This window comes from Molossus molossus, unplaced genomic scaffold, assembly GCF_014108415.1.
Source record: "Molossus molossus isolate mMolMol1 unplaced genomic scaffold, mMolMol1.p scaffold_m16_p_21, whole genome shotgun sequence".
Classification (NCBI taxonomy): Eukaryota; Metazoa; Chordata; class Mammalia; order Chiroptera; family Molossidae; genus Molossus; species Molossus molossus.
Genome location: NW_023425357.1, coordinates 30,925,949 through 30,942,595, shown reverse-complemented (window position 1 = coordinate 30,942,595; position 16,647 = coordinate 30,925,949).

Sequence of the window (16,647 nt, the reverse complement as noted above, 5' to 3'; positions counted from 1 at the left end):
CATCTGTGTCCAAATGTATGACTTGAGCCAGTTTGCCTCAACAATTAGAGTGTCAGCGCTCAGACCAAAGGGTCTCGGGTTTGATTCCATTCAAGGGCACATACCTGGGTTGCAGGTTCAATCCCCGTGGGTCATGCAGGAGGCAATCAGTTGATGTGTCTCTCACATAGATGTTTCTCTCCCTCTCCCTTCCTCTCTCTTTAAAAAAAAAGAAGATGATTGGCTCTGGCCGGTTTGGCTCAGTGGTTGGAGCATCGGCCCGTGGACCAGAGAGTCCTGGGTTTGGTTCCTGCTAGGAGCACATACCAAAAAAATAATAATAACAATAATAATTTTAAAAAGAAGATTGATCCACCATGAATTGGTAAGGATGTAGAATGATAAAGAAAAAAATATTCAAAGAGACACTTGATAAAAAGGGTAACGTAGCCCTCGCTGGTTTGGCTCAGTGGTTAGAGCGTCAGCCCGCAGACCAATGAGTCCTGGGTTCAATTCCAGCCAAGGGCATGCATGTACCTCAGTTGCAGCGGTTCATCCCCGGCCCTGGTCAGGGTCGTGCAGGAGGCAACCAGTTGATGTGTCCCTCTCATGTCAATGTTTCTCTCTCTCCCTTTCTCTCCCTCTCTCTCTACCTGAAGATAAATAGAAAAATATCCTTGGGTGAGGATAAAAAAAAAAAAAAGAAACTGATCAGATAATGAGGGTAGTCAGATATCAAGGGGGTGAGGGGAGTCTTGCTAAAATTGGATTGTATAAGGAAGTGTAAAGATGGGCCTAGGAGAAGGTTCAGTAGCCTGGCTAAAGTTTGGTCAAGCAAAGAAACTTTGTCAGGAGCAACTGGAACTCTCATAGGCTTCTAGAGAGAATTTAAAATGGCACAGTGGTTTTGTATAACTGGCAGTTTCTCAAGCTAAACATATACCTGCAATTCTACTTCTAGTTTTTACCCAAGAAAAATGAAACATATGTCCACAAAAAGACTTGTACAGAAATGTTCATAGCAAATTTATTCACAATAGTCCCAAACTGGAAACAACCCAAATGTCCATCAACAGGAGAACGGACGAACAAATTATATACATTTATTCAATGGAATACTACTGAAATAAAAAGGAACAAACTACTGATGCAGCCCTGGCCAGTTTGGCTCAGCGGTTAGAGCGTCGGCCTGCGGTCTGGAGAGACCCGGGTTCGGTTCCCGCTAAGGGCACGTACTTCGGTTGCAGTTTGTCCCCGGCCCAGGTTGGTCGTGCGGGTGGCAACCACTCGATGTGTCCCTTCACGTCGATGTTTCTCACTCTCTCTCCCTTCCTCTCTCTCCCTCCCATTCTATCTGTACCAAAAAAAATGGGAAAATATCCTCAGGTGAGGATAAAAAAAAAACAAAAACTACTGATGCACATTATGAAATAGATTAATCTTACAGACTTTATATTGAAGGAAAGATGCCAGACACAAGAGATGTGTACTGTATGACCCATTTATATGAGATTCAAGAATAGAAAAAAGTAAAATCTAAAATCTATAATGATAATCATTAGAAGAGTGGTTACCTCTGGAAGGGGAAGGTTGGGCAGGAGACAAGGGAACTTCCTGGGGTAATAGAAATGTTCTAGATCTTGATTGGGTTACATAGATGTATGAATTTGTTCAAACTCATAGAACTGTACACTTTCATTTATTGTGCTTCACTTTATTGTCCTTTGCAGGTGTTGCAATTTTTACAAACTGAAGGCAAGACCCTCCACCAGCAAAAAAGATTACAACTCGATTTATTAAGATACTCACTTTATTATGGAGGTCTGGAACTGAACCCACAATATCTCTGAGGTATGACTGTATTTAAAATTTTATTGTATATAAATTATATTTCTCAGTAACATTGATTTAAAAATCAAAAGAAAATGAGTGAACTACTCTTACATGCAACAACACAAATGAGTGATTTAATATCTCAGTGTCTTCGGTGAAAGAATCCAGACACAAAACAAGTACATCGTACATGACTCCATTTATATAAATTCAAAACAGGTGTATCTAATCTATAGTGATAAAAATCAGAATAGTGGTTGCCTAGGGATGGGCTGCAGTGGGTAAGATTGGAAAGGCACAAGGGAACTTTTGGGGTGATGAAAATGTTCTGTATCTTAATTGGAGTGGTAGTTACACATGTGTATACAATTGTTAAAACTCATAGATTTGTACACCTAGTATCTACGTATATGTCAATTAAAATTAAAATAGACAACACAATGTAATTAAAAAATCAAAGTTTAAAATATATTGGTAGTAATAAATTTATTTGTGCTGTGGAAAAGGGGGTGCAGGTTAAGAATGTTTTCTCAACTCTTAACCACTCATTAAAACAGAGGGTATGCACACACTATGCTGCAGAAGTGAGAATGCCAAATTCCATATTATCTTCCCAAAGGATTAGTCTGATTCTCAGCATCCTCACCACCAGGGAGCTTCTGCTAGGAGACAGCACCATAATCTAATTCCATGTTGGGCAGCAACCTTGGAGGAGACTGCTAATTGGTTTTCTAAGGAATAATACTTCTGTCTTACTATAGTAGTAATCACATTTCAGAAAAAGATACAAGTCTGGCCCGTGTGGCTCAATTAATTGAGCATCATCCCATGCACCAAGAGGTCATGGGTTCAATTCCCAATCAGGGCACATGCCCAGGTTGTAGGCTTGATCTCCAGAAGGGGGCATGCAGGAGGCAGCCAATTGATGTTTCTTACTCTCTCTCCCCGTCCCTCCCTCTCTAAAATCAACTAAAAAAAAACATTTTAATTTATTTTATTCTTTTTTTTTTTATTATTATTATTATTATTATTATTATTTTTTATCCTCACCCGAGGACATTTTTCCATTTTTTGTTCAGATAGAGCGGGAGGGAGAGAGAGAGAGAAACATCGACGTGAAGGGACACATCGAGTGGCTGCCACCCGCACGACCAACCAGGGCCGGGGACAAACTGCAACCAAGGTACGCGCCCTTAGCAGGAACCGAACCCGGGTCTCTCTGTACCGCAGGCCGACGCTCCAACCGCTGAGCCAAACTGGCCAGGGCTATTTTATTCTTTTTATCTTTTTTTTCTTTATTGAATTTACAGAGAGAGGAAGGGAGAAGGAGAGAGAGATAGAAATATCAATGAGAGAGAACATCAATTGGCTGCCTCCTGCATGCCCTGCACTGAGGATTTGGCCCACAACCTGGGCATGTGCCCTGATCGGGAATCAAACCTGCGACCTCTTGATGCATAGTTCGGTGCTCAACCACTGAGCCACACTGGCCGGGCCTAAAAAAACATTTTTGAAAAATCTCTTAAAAAGAAAAAGAGCCCTGGTTGGTTTGGCTCAACGGTTAGAGCATCGGCCTGTGGACCAAAGAATCCCTGGTTCCATTCCGGCCAAGGGCATGTACTTTGGTTGCAATTCGTCCCCTCAGTTGGGGTCATGCAGGTGGCAACCAGTCAATGTGTCTCTCTCACATCAATGTCTCTCCCTCCCTCCCTCTCTCCCTCTCTCTCTCCCTCTCTCTCTCTCTTTCTCTCTCCACCCCCTGCCCCACGCTGTCTGAAGATAAATGTAAAAATATCCTCCGGTGAAGATTTAAAATAAATAAATTAATTAATTAATTAAAAAATACATAAAAAGACACAAAACTCCCGATTTTTGAGGCACCTCTCCTTACCTTTTTTTTTTTTAATCCTCACCCGAGGACATTTTTCCATTTTTTGTTCAGATAGAGTGGGAGGGAGAGAGAGGAAGAGAGAGAGAGAGAAACATCGACGTGAAAGGGACATATCGAGTGGCCACCACCCACACGACCAACCAGGGCCGGGGACAAACCACAACCGAGGTACGTGCCCCCAGCGGGAACCGAACCCAGGTCTCTCTGGACCGCAGGTCAATGCTCTAACCGCTGAGCCAAACCGGCTAGGGCTCCTTACCCTTTTTAAAAAATACATATTTTTGCCCTGGCCAGTTTGGCTCAGCGGTTAGAGCGTCGGCCTGCGGTCCTGAGAGACCCGGGTTCGGTTCCCGCTAAGGGCGCGTACCTCGGTTGCGGTTTGTCCCCGGCCCTGGTCGGTCGTGCGGGTGGCAGCCACTCGATGTGTTCCTTTCGCATCGATGTTTCTCTCTCTCCGTCTGTTCCTCTCTCTCCCTCCCACTCTACCTGAACAAAAAATGGAAAAATGTCCTCCAGTGAGGATTAAAAAAAAAAAAATACATATTTTTACTGATTTTTTAGAGAGAGAGAGAGATAGAAACATCGATGTGAGAGAGAAACATCAATCACCTGCCTCCTGCACGCCCCCTACTGGGAATCAAGCCTGCAACCTGGACATATGCCCTGACCAGGAATGGAACTGGGACCTCTCAGTCCATGGGACAAGGCTCAATCAATTGAGCCACACTGGCCGGCTCCCTTTTACTCTTTATCTCAAATGTCTACACAGCATAGTTCTCATCAAAATCAAAATCAGCAACACTAAAACACTCAATTGTAAGTTCTTTGTGGCAGAGGTCTCTATAGCAAAAATTGAAGTCTTGGTGCCCACTGTCCTGTTTCCATTGCTGTTTCATTACAAAGTGCAGCTGCTCTAGCACTGGGACAGTGATTCTTACATTGCTTCCACTGAAACAATTCCTAGAGCTAACTCTGGTCAACGGAATTAATGGTAGGATTTTAGCTTGCATTGGGTTTGTAGAACGATTACTGAAATTTCTTTTATTATTTTACTGCCTGCGCCATATTATAAGCCTGATTATTGTTTAATCCAGCTGAGTGCTCTCAGGGAGGTCTAGGCTGAGGCTCCATCTGGGACATTGAAACCAGCCTCCTTTTTGGAGGAGCTCTGCCAAGGCTATCACTTCTTCCCCTCAGCTAACATTTATATTCCAAAATGAGGGCATCCAGCCTGAAGCCAGTGAGAAGCCCACTGATGCTGTAGACTAGGCAGTTTCCTGCCCTGAGTTGGATTGGGTTAGACTGGGCAATTGATAACAAAATGAGTTAACATTTTTTTAATGTATCCTACACGATTTACTTGAATCACCTACATTTAATTCTCATAGCTTTCCTATTTATCTCTATTGTGCAAATAAGGAAATTGAGGTTCTGAGAAGTTGACTCCAAGATTATATGGCCCAATAAGTGACAAATAATGGGATTTGAATTCAAGTCACCTAATTTGAGAAAGGGATGGGCAACACAACCAAAAACCAAAACCAAGGGCAGAGTGAGAGGCTGGCTCTTTTGGAACCCAGGACTCTGGTCAAGAGCCCAGCCAGTATTCAATTGGCTGAGGCCAGCAAGCCAGTCAACCATCAGAGGGCAATAGTCTTTCCCAGGGCAAAGACTTTTTTTTTTTTTTTCTTTTATCCTCACCCGAGGATATTTTTCCATTTTTTGTACAGGTAGAGTAGGAGGGAGAGAGAGGAAGGGAGAGAGAGAGAGAAACATCGACGTGAAGGGACACATTGAGTGGCTGCCACCCGCACGACCAACCAGTGCCGGGGACAAACTGCAACCGAAGTACGTGCCCTTAGCGGGAACCGAACCCGGGTCTCTCCAGACCGCAGGCCAACGCTCTAACCGCTGAGCCAAACTGGCCAGGGCGCAAAGACTTTTTTTTTTCTGTTAGTCCTCACCCAAGAATCCCCCCCCCCCAGATTGGGAGGGAGGGAGGGAGAGAGAGAGAGACATCAGTTGGTTGCCTTCCACACAACCCCTACCAGGGCTAGAGATCAAACCCGCAACCAAGGTACATACCCTTGACCAGGAATCGAACCCAGACTCTTTGGTCCATGGACCAGTGATCTAACTGCTGAGCCAAACCAGCCAGGGCCCCAGGGCACGTTCTTTAAATTATTTTTTTTAATCCTTACCAGAGGCTATTTTTCCATTTATCTTCAGATAGTGGGAGGAGGGGGAGAGAGAGAGAGAGAGAAACATCGATGTGAGAGAGACACATCAATTGGTTGCCTCCGGCATGACCCTGACCAGGGCCAGGGACAAAACTGCAACCCAGCCCTGGCCGGTTTGGCTCAGTGGTTAGAGTGTCAGCCTGCGGACTGGGTTCGGTTTCTGCTAAGGGCACGTACCTTGGTTGCAGTTTGTCCCTGGTCCTGGTTGGGGTTGTGTGGGTGGCAACCACTTGATGTGTCTCTGTCACGTCGATCTCTCTCTCTCTCTCTTCCTCCTGCTCTATCTCAAGATAAATGCAAAAAAATGTCCTCGGGTGAGGATAAAAAAAAGGGGAGGGGGCACAATAAACAACTATTGAATTAGGGAGCGAAGAATCAATAAGTGAGTTAGTGATCAGCAGATAACCATCTCTCATGATCATTCTGGATTCTGTGACATTATTCCTTCTGAGTGAACCAAGGCAGGGGACTCACACTGCTTGTCCTTGACAGTCGGGGGTCAAGGTGGGCACAATAGGATGACGGCTCTGCTTTCAGAGCCACTGTTCCTTCTCCTTAGTGATGCCTCTGTATACCAAGCAACAGAAGGTGAAGGGCAAGAGGAATGTTACTCAGAAGGTTACTTAGGAGTAATAACAGGAGCCTGACTAATTTGTATTTGGCCCACAGAAGTCTAATGACTAATGTCTTGTCATTATAAAACAGTTTTTTAAATTGTATGAAAAAGTGATTGGGGATAATTTTTGAAGAAAATATGTAAAACATATTCCATGTTTTCATTCAGTACACATTAACAGAGCAGATTTCGTGACAACTATAACTCTCCCGATAGCTATGAATTCAGTGACGATTGAGTTAGATATACTTCCTACCCTTACTGAACTTAACAAGGGAAAAGATACCTAAACAAGCAGTCCCAAACATATACCTATTTGTTTATGAGGCAAATACAGATTAGTGGTTAAGAATGTGGGCCCTAAAACCAGTCTGCATAAGTGTGAAACTTGGTTTGCTACTTCCTAACTGTATGTTTTAGGGCAAAGTACTTAACCTCTCTGTGACTGTTTCCATCTGTAAAATAGGAATCATAATACATTTGTTGTGAGGAATAAATAAGCTAACCTATGTAGACCTTTAGAAGGCTGCCTGACACAATAATGTTGCTTAAGGGAAGTACTGGGTACTATGGGAGATTATGTCAGGGTAGCCAGGCACACCTTCCTGATGAAGTGATTTTTACCATTGAAATAGGAGGATTAGGAAGAGACAGAAGAAAGGGAAAGATTGGGAGAAGAGTTTGCAGTAAAGATGTAACCATGGCAGCAGATGCACCTGGCACAGGTTTTTGGGGGCAACTTGACAAAGGGGTGAGGTTTCTCATCCAGGCTCCTCTTCCCACACAGGGTATCCAAATCTTCGTGCTCTGTTGAGGAGAGGGGGACTTCAAGAATCAAGGACTGGCCCTGGCCGGTTTGGCTCAGCGGTTAGAGCATCGGCCTGCGGTCCGGAGGGACCCGGGTTCGGTTCCCGCTAAGGGCACGTACCTCGGTTGCAGTTTGTCCCCGGCCCTGGTTGGTTGTGCGGGTGGCGACCACTCGATGTGTCCCTTTCACATCGATGTTTCTCTCTCTCTCTCTTCCTTTCTCTCCCTCCCACTCTATCTGAACAAAAAAAAATGGAAAAATGTCCTCAGGTGAGGATGATAAAAAAAATAATAAAAAAAAAAAGAATCAAGGACTGTTGAACCGCAGATTGGCCACAGGTGGTGCCCCAGGGTGGAGCGAAGGGAGTATCCTCTGAACTCTTTGCTTCCTGACCACCTGCAACGTCAGAGGACTCCATTTTTAGTTCTCTTTGCCCATGCCCATCTTAGCTAGAATTCTGGAGACAAAAAACTTCACCTCGCCCTTAAGACCTGGCAATTTCTTTTAATCTTCATTTCTTCTTCAAAGGGGGCTGGGGGAGAAAATACTGTCTCAGGATGGAAAATTGGGGAAGGAAGTGCACAGGATCGCCAACTTCTCTAGTACATAGCCCAGCACAAGAGCCATTTCAGTGAGAGTGGAGTTGGAACAGAGAGTACAAGGAGGAAAGTAAGGGAGGCTGGAGAGTTAAGGGAGAGCCTGTTCTGGATATATGTGTGTGTATAGTGATACACAGTTTACATTTATCTTAAGGAAAATAGAAAGCAAGTGGGGAGGTCTTAAGCAGGAGAGTGAGATAATCAGACTCAGCTGTTACAAAGATCACACTGGCTGCTGAATGATGATCTGGAGAACTACCCAACTGAAAGCAAGAGCTATTGTGGTAGACCAGATGATAATGATGACCTAGAACCAGGATGAATTAAAGAAATATTAGATTGAACCATCTGAAAGTGCCACTTTTGTAGGTCAGTAATGGTCAAGTATTGGCAATTTCATTAGGTTCAACCCAACAGAAGGTAGAATTGATAGGTGGGGTGGATTAAAAATGCCCAGATACTGGCCCTGGCTGTATAGCTTAGTTGGTTAGAGTGTTGTCCTGATATACCAAGGTTGCAGGTTTGATCTTCAGTCAGGGCACCTACAAGAATCAACCAATGAATGCATAAGTAGAACAACAAAATCTATATTTCTGTTTCTCTAAAATCAATTTTAAAAAATGGCCAGCTACTTCATAGCCCCTCCCATTAGGAGATGAAATTTATTTCCCCACCCATGATATCTGGGCTGGTCTCGTGATTTGTTATGATCAAAAGAATGTGACAGAAGTGCATTGGGAAGTTCTGAGTTAAAGCTTCACGAGAACTTGCACCTCCTGCTCTCTTTCTTGGAAGCTGGAGACTATCTACTATGTTGTGAAGATGAAAAACCATGTGAAGTGATCCTGTTATCTTCTCAGCTGACCCTAGACATCAGCTAGGGGAATGTAGCTGCATGAGTGAGCCTGGGAAAGACCAGCAGAGACCCCCAGACAACCCTCAGAGTTGTGTAAAAGTCATTTTGTCCTTGTTTTGGGGCAATTTGTAACAATGCAATGGATAATAGATACAAAAAGAGTTGGTGATTATTGGTTGGGGGCAGGGTGAAAGACTCATGATGAAGACTCATGGTTTCTGGGTTGAGCAACAGACAGTTGTAGTGCCTTTTAAAAAATATTTTATTGATTTTTATTTTATTATTTTTTTAGAGAGAAAGGGAGGGAGAGAAAAATAGAAACATCGATGTAAGAGAGAAACATTGATAGGCTGCTTCCTGCACGCCCCTGACTGGGGATCAAGCCCACAACCCGGGCATGTACCCTGACCTGGAATTGAACCAAGACCTCTCAGTCCATGGGATGATGCTCAATCCACTGAGCCACACTGGCTGGGCTGTAGTGCCATTTTGTGAGCTAAAGTTAGGGGAAGAGCCCAGAGCAGAACATGGATTTTTTAGAGTGGTGGTTTCTGGTGGTGGCGATAGATGATGGGTTCAGTTTTGGTATGTTGAGTGCAGAATTCCTAAGACATCCCAAGTGCAAGTGTCATGTAGGCAGTGTTTCTACAACCCTGGAGCTCAAGAATTGGGTCTTGGATTCAGGAGTTGCCAGCAGAAGGAAATAAGCCACGGGGATGAATAAGATTGTCCATGTAAGAGAAAGAGGAAGAGATGACCCAAAATAGCCGTAAGGAATAGTCACATTTAAGAGGTGAATAGAGGAAGAGCCTGCCAAGGAGACTGAGAAGTGGCCAGAGAGGAGGAGGACCAGTAGGCGTGGTGTCACTTTAGTCACCAGAAGAGTGGTTAGAGGAATGGATGTCCATAGTATTAAACACTGCTGAGGAGTCAAATATAATTTTTTAAGTGTTTTTTTTTTTTTGTATTAGTAACGTGGAGGTCAGTGGTGTCCTTGGTAAAATCTATTTCTCAGGAGCTTTGGGACAGAAGTCAGAATGCAGAGGAATAAGGAGTGGGACCCAGTGCATAGAAGCAATTCTTATGAGATTTTTGGTCATCAAAGAGAAATGTAAGGCTGGAGAGGGAGGGTTGGATTTTAAATGGGAGATAGGTTAATAAAAGATATGTTAAAATATCACCAAGAAGCCCTGGCCAGTTTGGCTCAGCGGTTAGAGCGTCGGCCTGCGGTCCGGAGAGACCCGGGTTCGGTTCCCGCTAAGGGCACGTACTTTGGTTGCAGTTTGTCCCCGGCCCTGGTTGGTTGTGCGGGTGGCAGCCACTCGATGTGTCCCTTCACATCGATGTTTCTCTCTCTCTCTCCCTTCCTCTCTCTCCCTCCCACTCTATCTGTACAAAAAATGGAAAAATATCCTCGGGTGAGGATAAAAAACAAAACAAAAAATATCACCAAGAAAATTAATGGGTAAACTTTGAGGAATTTGTGATTAAGTGAAATAAGCCAGTCACACACACAAAAAAAGCAAATACTGTATGATCCCACTTATATGAAGTACTTGGGAATACTCAAGATCAGAGAGACAGAAAGTAACATAATGGTTGTCAGGCTGGGGGGGTGTCACAGGAATAGTTTATTGGGTATTGTTTCCATTTTACATGATGAAGAGTTATGGAGATGGATTGTGGTGATGATTGTACAACATTCTGAATGTATTTAATACACTGAGCTGTACTCTTAAAAATGGTTAAGATGGTAAATTTTATATTTTACTACAGTCAAATAAAACTGGAAAACTTGAGGGCTTGGGGGATCAGCTAATGGGGTAGGAAGGATTGAAAATAGGAGAGAGAGTCGATGGAGCAAGTCCTTAAAAAGCCACAGGAGAGGGAATTTGGTGCACTGATAGAGAAATTTAGATAATAGGGATACCTTTTCCATTGTAACAGGAGGACAGAGAAGGAAAGATGTACTTGGAGGTAGATCTGATGGTGGAAAGTTGAGGGTGTCTCCTTGTGTTAGCTGTTTACTTGGATTAGGGAGATTATTTGCTGAAAACTGAGGGAAATAACGGGGTTGGAAGTTTGAGGTGAGTCTTGAAATGGTCTCTGAACAGCCCTGGCCAGTTTGGCTCAGCGGTTAGAGCGTCGGCCTGTGGACCAGAGAGTTCGGGTTTGGTTCCTGCTAAGGGCACGTAGCTTGGTTGCAGTTTGTCCCCGGCCCCATCGGGTTGTGTAGGTGGCAGCCAGTCGATGTGCCTGTGCCTCTCTCACATCGATGTTTCTCCCTTCCTCCCTCTCTCCTTTCTCTCTTCCTCCGCTCTATCTGAAGATAAATGCAAAAATGTCCTCAGGTGAGGATAAAAAGAAAAGAAATGGTCTCTGAACAGAGCAGGGGAGTTAACCAAAAAGGACTAATGATCCATGAAGCTGTAGGCACTGCAGCTTTTCTGAAGTTGTCCCCTCCACTGATCTTAAACAGGAAATCAGATAAATAGAACAATTTTTTGTTTGTCCCTCTAGTATAGCCCTACTTGTTTTAGAAATTAACAAAACGACACTAACACTGGGACCTGTTTTGTTAAACTTGGACTCAAATGGCATTGATTTAACAGGAAGATTTTCATACAAATTTAGAAGTTGTTGGTGTCTGAGAAGAACACAGACCAGATAACAATATACCCAGTACACACGGCCACACAACCTGACAAGGACCTAACTTATGTCCTTTCAAGTCTAAGTGTGGAGGCATTTGCTTTCAGGAATAGAACCTAAGACTATTTGGCTTTTCTTTAACTGGAAAACTCCAAAGACTGGAAAAATATGAATGAAGGTATAACAGAACCGTTGTAAAGACTCACAAAATGTGTACTACTATGTCCAGGAGAGTTCCATCTAAATAACCTCCCCTTTTGCCCTGGCTGGTGTGGCTTATTTGGTTGAGTGTCATCCTGTGCGCCAAAAGGTCTCCAGTTTGATTCTCGATCAGAGCACGTGCCCATATTTTGGGTTAGGTTCCTGTCGGGGTGCATGCAGGAGGCAACCAATCTGTTTCTCTCTTTCTCTAAAATCAATAAAAACATATTTTTAAAAAAAATAGCCTGGCTGGTGTGGCTCAGTTGGTTGAGCATCATTCCGTGCACCAAGTCACCAATTCTATTCTGATCAGGGCACATGCCTGGATTTCAGGCTCAAATCCCCAGTAGGGGGCATGCAGGAGGCAGCCTGTTGATGTTTCTATCTATCCCTCTCCCTTCCTCTCTCTCTAAAATCAATTTAAATATTTCTTAAAAAAATGAACTGCCCTGGCTGGTTTGGCTCGGTAGTTAAGAGCATTGACCCACAGACCAAAAGGTCGCAGGTTTGATCCCCAGCCCTGGTTGGGGTCATGTGAAGGCAACCAATCAATGTATCTCTCTCACATTGATGTTTCTCTCTTCTCTCTCTCCCCCTCTCCCTCTCTCTCTCCCTCTCCCTCTCCCTCTCCCTCTCCCTCTCCCTCTCCCTCTCCCTCCCTCCCTCCCTCCCTTCCACTCTATCTAAAAAAAAAATAAGTGGGCCCTGGCCGATTTTGCTTAGTGGTTAGAGCATCAGCCCGTGGACCAAAGAGTCCCGGGTTCAGTTCTGGTCAAGGGCATGTACCTTGGTTGCAGTTCGGTCCCCGGCCCTGGTTGGGTCGTGCAGGAGGCAACCAGTCAATGTGTTTCTCTCATGTTGATGTTTCTCTCTCTCTCCCCCTCCCACTCTATCTGAAGGTAAAAGGAAAAAATATACTTGGGTGAGGATTTAAAAAGAAAAGGAAAATAATCAACCAACCTTTCATCCCATTTCCTCTGGGAGAAGGAAATTGCTGTAGTCCTGGGTCATAAGTCTACACAAAAGAAAGGTCTGCCACCCAGCCACCTCTGCCTGTTAGATATTGATAAAGCAGAGGCAATAGGTATCTTATCTGTGCAGCTGACATACCAAACAGCTACCATTCTCAGGCTTCACTTAATATTCTTTCCTCCACCTAATCCTATGCACCATTTTAGTTTTCGGACTACTAACTATGTAATTAGAACTACCATGGAGAATCACCTTGCTCTGCTGAATACAAATACCATAACAGTTTCTGAGCCAAGGCAGAAGCACCCAATAACAGCAGCTGGAGAAAAGGGAGCATAAGGTAGGAATGTGACAAACATCCTCCAAGCAGATCCCCTTCTGGCCTCTCACTTCCCACTAGGTATTTGAAACTTGTCTGGGGAAGCCTTGTCCCAGATTCAGGATTAGGTCACTGGAACCTTCTAGCATCAGTCCCTCAGGTCCCCTCATCTCCATTATATCATTTTTAGGAGATGCTGCAATCTGAGTCACTCAACAGAATAAGGAATGTTTCATCTCAAATCAGAAAAGCAAAGTCAGGTAAAACTGCAGGGGTTCCCTAAGAACCTGATATCTATGTCCCAGACCAGGAGGAACCTGAATAAAGTCTTTGAAATCTACAACAGCTTAGGTGGTGTTGGTGAAGAAGAGGGACCAATCTCTTCTTGCAAAGGTGACAGGCCTCACATCACACAGGCTGTGTACATACCTTCCCTTTAAGTCTCTCCCCATAATTTTTATTTTTTATTTTATTGACTTTAGAGAGAGAGAGGAAGGGAGAGGGAAAGAGAGCTAGAAACATCAATGAGAGAGAACATTGATTGGCCACCTCCTGCATGCCCCTCACTGAGGATTTGGCCCACAACTTGGGCATGTGCCCCGACCAGGAATCAAACTGGTAACCCCTTGGTGCATGGGTCAACACTCAATCACCAAGCCACACCAACCGGGCCCCAAAATTATTATTATTTTTTTTTTTTTATCCTCACCCGAGGACATTTTTCCATTTTTTTGTACAGATAGAGTGGGAGGGAGAGAGAGGAAGGGAGAGAGAGAGAGAAACATCGACGTGAAGGGACACATCGAGTGGCTGCCACCCGCACGACCAACCAGGGCCGGGGACAAACTGCAACCGAAGTACGCGCCCTTAGCGGGAACCGAACCCGGGTCTCTCTGGACCGCAGGTCGACGCTCTAACTGCTGAGCCAAACTGGCCAGGGCCCAAAATTATTTTGTATAGTGCATCTAATTATTGAGTCACAAATCCTCTTTGGAATAAAATCAGTAAATAGGTATATAAGCCTGCCATTCTTCCTCTGTAATATCCCTCCAGTCCATTTCTTCTGCATTCTCAATACAACCACTGACATCCTGACACTTGCTGTGTGATGGGACTGATGGAATAATTTTCTAACTGGTTTCTCAGACACCAGCCTTGTCCAGCTCCTATATATCCTGTATACCTCTGCTAGACCAATTTTCCCAACCCAAAACAATTTCATCACTTCCTGTGTTTTAAGAATTTATAATTGACTAGTAAATCCAAATCCTGTTCAATCAGTCAATCAAATCTCTATTTTCTACCTAATTAGACTTTTCTCTGCCCACATAGCTAGGCTGCTTACCTTACTACCCTTCCTGTGTACTGTGTTCATCCTGGTGAAGTTACTCTAGTTTTTATAGGGGCAGTCTACCTAAGGCACTCTTCTTGTTGCTTGAAGTCCCTTTTCTCTCATAAGGAAACTCCACTCTTTCATGAATCTTCTCTAACCTCAGTAATCCTTATCTTCTGAATACCAATGGCACACTGAATGAAATGGCCTTCAAGTCAAATAATAAACAAGAGATGGGAACAACAAAGTGAGAAGACCTCTTTTCAAATCCTATTCTTATTCCTTTCCTAGGACTAGAAAAATAGAATGTAAGGACTTTGTATTTGCTGGCATCTACCTCCTGACTAGCCTGCATCCTCTAGTTTACCTGCAGGAAAAAGGGGAATGTTAACAGCCCTCTAACTGGGTAAGGCCCATAGCCTATGGAGCCATCCCAACTACTCATGTTGGAGCAATGTCAACTTTTAAATGGGACAGTAATATAAGGTGATGATTAGCTTATAGAATAATATGTGAGTCTTCATTTATGTATGATTACTAATAGCAGCAGCCAAAACATGCTGTTTTCTTCTTATAGTCATTAGTAATATCTTAGGAACACACATATGTCACAATTAAGTTCAGTTAATATTAGTAAAGAATACATCAACTAATTAGTTCTTATGCATGCAGCCAATGTACGACACTCAAGAAACCAATAAAATCTATTGTTTATGGAAAAAGAACATATTCAGAATCTTCTATTGGACCAAAAATCTCCTTTTCCCATGTGAATTTCTCTGTTATAGGGCACAGCTTATTTCATATATAGGAACTTACTAAAAACAGTAAAAGGAATTCTGGGGACTGAAGTTCACCAAGGGCTCAATACATCTTTATATCACTGATGTCTCAAAACGGGACAAGACCACAGAGGCAGCTGTGGTCCATTGAGCCCTGGGAACCAAGCACTGGTGGCAATGAATATGGTCTATGAAGGAATATGGACTGCAGTGACATTTCAGAACCATCCATAACAATGAGTCATACTTTTAGTTAATCCTCACCCAAGGATATTTTTCCATTTATTTTTATTTTTATTTTTAATTTATTTATATATTTAAAGTGAAAGAGACCACAGATTTTTATTTATTTTTGGGGTACGTGCCCCTAGTGGGAACTGAACCCAGGACTCTATGATCCGCAGGCCCACACTCCAACTGCTGAGCCAAACCGGCAAGGGCTTTCCATTGATTTTTAGATAGAGTGGAAGGGAGGGAGGGAGATGGGGAGGGAGAAACATCAATGTGAGAGACACACATCAATTGGTTGCCTCCCACGCAACCCTGACTGGGACCAGGTACATGCCCTTGACTGGGTCCAATCTGAGACCCTTTGGTCTGTGGACCCATGCTCTAACCGATGAGCCAAACTGGCCAGGGTGTATACTTTTTTAAACACACACACTCCCTTGGGAGTCTCTCCCAGGGATATGCATTTAAACTTAAAATACTACATATACTTCAGATCGCACAAAACTCATCCAGTGAATTTTTAGGGGTCCAAGCCCCCAGATTAATAACTGTTAATCTAGATTTCTACCAGATACCCATTTACTCCTACTACTGAAGAGTCTGAAGCACATCCCTTTCCATCTTCCTGCCCAGATTTAGAACTACTCAGTAGGTGGGTTATACATGTTACAGTGGTGTGCTTGGCCTGCAGTCTTGTGAGGAGTCTATAGTCCTTTAATTATTGCCTTTGTTTTTAGTTATTTCAGGGTGGGTCCACAGGACTTCAGGAGGGGGGATTATAAATAAATGTCTTCTGTTATAAGACTCCCAATGTGGGTCAGTTGGCTACAAGCATAGAGAAGACACTATACAGTCAAGTGCCCAATGGAGGAATGTGGCAGGATTGGCAGAATGTTAATCTCTCTGCAGTATCTGTAATGTCAGATTAAGGTAGCCAACTGGAAGCTGGTAGTGGCCCTTTCCTTTTCCAGGAGACAGATCTAGCCCTAAAACACTGAAACACCTACAAGGAAGGGCGGGATTGGAATAGTTCTCATCACAGAAAAACCGCTCTTCCAAGCCTGGTCCTAGGTAAAAGTGGCCATTCTATATCAAAGTCAAAGAGCAGAAGAGGACTCCTTTTGGCTGGGGTTTCATATTGCTTTTACAACTCAGTTTCATCTCATCTTTGCTCTGTCACTTTGTGGGTACCAACAGCTTTGGCCAGGTTTGAGGAAATGTTCATTATTATGATTTACTCTGACTACTCTACACAAAGATGCCAAGTAAGGATGGAGTAAAGGTCTTGGCAATTACTCTGCTTTGCACAGAAGAATGGTTGTATAGTCTACCTAG